Source organism: Photinus pyralis, unplaced genomic scaffold (genome assembly GCF_008802855.1).
Source record: "Photinus pyralis isolate 1611_PpyrPB1 unplaced genomic scaffold, Ppyr1.3 Ppyr1.4_LG6, whole genome shotgun sequence".
Lineage (NCBI taxonomy): Eukaryota > Metazoa > Arthropoda > Insecta > Coleoptera > Lampyridae > Photinus > Photinus pyralis.
In genome coordinates this window covers 9,381,120-9,384,931 of record NW_022170663.1, presented here as the reverse complement: position 1 = coordinate 9,384,931, position 3,812 = coordinate 9,381,120, and the positions used below count along the sequence as shown (strand labels likewise).

At 36.1% G+C, this 3,812-nt stretch overlaps 2 long non-coding RNA genes across 2 annotated transcripts; both read right to left on the bottom strand.

Moving 5' to 3' along the window:
- Positions 1 to 448: 448 nt before the first annotated feature.
- Positions 449 to 992, bottom strand: LOC116174271. The gene is made up of 2 exons (XR_004146076.1): positions 906 to 992; positions 449 to 857 (listed from the first exon to the last, which is right to left on the bottom strand). It is a non-coding gene; the product is annotated as an uncharacterized LOC116174271 (long non-coding RNA).
- A 1,968-nt stretch (positions 993 to 2,960) lies between these two features.
- Positions 2,961 to 3,590, bottom strand: LOC116173089. Its single transcript, XR_004145860.1, has 2 exons — positions 3,468 to 3,590; positions 2,961 to 3,417 (listed from the first exon to the last, which is right to left on the bottom strand). It is a non-coding gene; the product is annotated as an uncharacterized LOC116173089 (long non-coding RNA).
- Positions 3,591 to 3,812: the final 222 nt, after the last annotated feature.

Sequence of the window (3,812 nt, the reverse complement as noted above, 5' to 3'; positions counted from 1 at the left end):
ACAGCCTTCCCCACAAGGCGCGGGGTTCATGTCGTCATCATCCAGCTACAGCAGGTATGATCATTCCAGTTCATAATCCATTTCCTCTATGGACCCTTCTTTTTCCGTCTGCGTGTTTGACACAGTGATAAACAATTTCAGTAGTATACCTACTAGAAATCACTGAATGGCAAACAACTCAATTAAACGTTTCAAACACACGCCTGGTGAAACATAAACATGGTATAATTTACCCATCCCTTGTAATTAAAAATGTCCTTTTATGTGAAGTGAAGCGAGTGCTATAGGTAACCTATAATATAATAATCTGCTCTTAATTCTAACTAGAACTCTATTGGAAAGCTTTACAACTAGGAACTCTCTAATACACTATGTATCCTTTCATCAAAGAAATGCAAAAGCGTTTCTATATTTCCAAATCAACCATCGATTTAGTAAAATGAAATGGTGGACGGTCTGAAATATTTTATAAATTACCAACAGCAAGGGAATCGTTATTAATAGCGCTTAGAAAGTCTTGCAGCACCACATTTTATGACAGAAAACACTTTTTCGCAGTCATCATCAATATGTGCGTATTTCTGGACGCATTTCTTAGTAAGCTCCTTCGAAAATCCTAATACGTAATCTTCGATTCTTTGATAATCAAATGTTTTGGATTCTGGGTCGTAGTAACCCCATCGTCGCCAAACACATTCACCAAGACATTCGTATTCGTGGGTGTCGGGAAAATTCATACTAAAAATTCCCGCGTATCCTGCCTTTATGTTCACATTGGTTTCAACAGAACATTCTTCCATATAAGGAGTTACCATGGCAGCCCATGACTTTACAATGTCGGGATGCACATTGAATTTCTAAAAAATTGATTTCTCACATACAGACAACTATCTAATGATACTTACGAATGCAGAACATGCACAAAATATCGCAAAAACTAAGATTGCAGTTTTCATGATGAAATCACGACTTCTAGTTCGATAGCAAACTAGTAAATCAACCTTTCATAAAGCCCGTTTTTATATTTATACTGTTTGCTTATCTGAACTTCAAAAATATCGTTTCCTGTTAAATAATAATAATAATAATCGTCGCTAGGTATATACGAAATAATGTTATGGTTTTTAAGCTTTGTTCTATTGAATTGTTCACAATCTATTTTGTAAGACCAGATTTGGGTTTTAATACAAAGAACAACTGAATTAAACCTATATATTGGATTAATTAACTGAGTAACGTATATTAACATAGATAATTTATTTACCTCCTATTGTAAAAAGAAATGGGAGAGCATTACATCTTCATATATTATGCAAGTAATTTACTCAGAAGTACTTGTCCTCGTTTTGATAGCTTTTTAAAAGATAGCTCCTTTGTGACCGAATTCGACGACAGCCTGGCTCTGTAATTGTAGAGAACGGGCCTGTGGTGTTTGTATGTATACGCGAAATCTGCCATAACCCAAAAGGGTAGTGACTTCTTGTACCTACCTGTACACTGTAAGAAAACTCTGTAACGTAATAGTTATTTGTACAACTAGTTTTGAAAGTGATACTTTTTTTCATGAATTTGCAGTTTGATTAATGAGGGCGACACTTTCAACACCTGTTGTACACGAAATTTGTTTGCATAGTGATCCATAATAACCCACAATTGAATAATTTTATTGACATTCGCGATCTACTGTCCCTCAAAAATGGATGCTATTGTTCATAGACAGGACTAAACTCCATGGAAACGTGTAGTAAAAATCGTAAAAAAAAGTACCACTTTCCATACGATTTTTCATTAAAAAAAAGTACTTTTCCCACTCAGCAGTCCAACTCCGTTCTTTCCGTTCCCGTGTATAACTTTACCTATCCTTACATTCCCGTTATCTTTCTGAAGAGGCTTTGGCAAGTCTGAGTAGCCCACCTCTGGGGATCCTGTTGTCAGGAGTGTCGGAGGAATGAAAGACGATAACATTTTCCTCCGCCAAAACACTTTTTTCCCAACACCTTTACCAGAGTTCACTAACTGACCAGAAATTTATTCCCGAGGTTAATTCATACAAGAACCGCATTGAAGTGCATAATCTCGATCAGATACAGGAATTATTCGTTTTTCGTTTATTTTTCGGTCTCCAGATAAAATCAGCGCATATGGTAGCGACTTACGATTCATTGCGTTTAATAGGGGACACTTGACAATATCTAAAAATCTTCACAATGTATAACTTTTTGGCAGAACCGGTACTTTATTGATAAACCCCTGCTACACCAGGTATAATCATTCATTATTTTTGCCCAAATGAACAGGAAACGTTCGCTTGGCTTCCAGTGCGTAATCCTTTTCGTCAATGGAATCTTGCATTTCGCAGTCCGCATGTTTGATATAATGATAAGCAATTTCAGTTGTACTAGAAATCGTTAATGGGCAAAGAACCCAATTAAAAGTTTCGAACACATACTGTATAGTTAGGTACGTGTGATTAAACATTGTATAATTTACCTACTTTGTGGTTCAATGGGCGTTGGGTTATAAAGCCGGAGGTCGGGTGTTCGAACCTGGACTGAGGTAAAAATTGTTCATCTGTGACAGAGATGGGAATTTCCTTAGACCAATTTCGAGCATTCTGCCGGCTACTACGAATTAGGTTTTCCTGCAGTTTTCCTAGTTCATAAGGTACGAGTAAATAGCGGAGTAGTATTGAACAACTTAAGACCTTCTGCAGGGGCACCTCTAAAAAGAGCATTATGCGGGTCACTCTGTAATTGGGCGAAATCCTGATGAGGGCCCACATCAAGAGAGGAACAATAAATAAATAAATAATCTCCTATTTTGACACAATTAATTCCTTTTTTAAATCTCAATTCTGCATAGAACTCCAGTGGAGACCAGATTCTTGAACATATGGAAGGATTCAAGTTTTACAGCTAGGAACTCTTTAATAAACTAAGCATCATTTCATAAACAAAAAATGTAAAAGCATTTCTATATTTCCAAATTAACAACCGGTCTAGTAAAATGAAATGGTGAGCGGTCTATTATAAAGTACCAACAGTAAGGATATAGTTACTAATGTGGCTTAGAAAGCTTTTCACAGCCACATTTTATGACAGAAAACACCATTTCGCAGTCATCATCAATATGTTCGTATTTCTGGACGCATTGTTTAGTAAGCTTCTTCGAAAATCCGGCTATATGCTCTTCGATTTTCTGATAATTAAATGTTTTTGTCTCTGGATCGTAGAAACCCCATCGTCGCCAAATGCACTCGCCAAAACAGTAGTATTCGTGGGTGTCCGGATAATTCATATTTAAAATTCCGGCGTATCCTTCCTCTACGCTCACATTAGCTTCAACAGAACATTGCTTAATATAAGGAGTTACCATCACAGCCCACGATTTTGCCATGTCGGGCTGCACTTTGAATTTCTGAAAAAAATTGCTTTTCCTCATAGAGAAGATTAATCAACGATACTTACAAATGCAGAACATGCGCAAAATATCGCAAAATACAAGATGGCAGTCTTCATGGTTCGGTCAGTTAACCTTTCGGAACGTACGTTACTAATATCATTGAATATCCAAGATATTCAATGCTAATATTTATACGATTTGCTTTATCTAAACTTCGAAAATTTCCTGGTAAATAATGATAATCGATAATCAATGTTTTTTAAGCTTTGTTCTATTTAATTGTTTATTATTTATTTCACCACACCAGATTTGGGTTTTCATTCAAAGGACTTAAACATTAATTAATTAAAGGCATAACGCATGAATTGATTGTTTATTTCCTCCTAGTGTAATTTCCTTCTAAAGAGGCA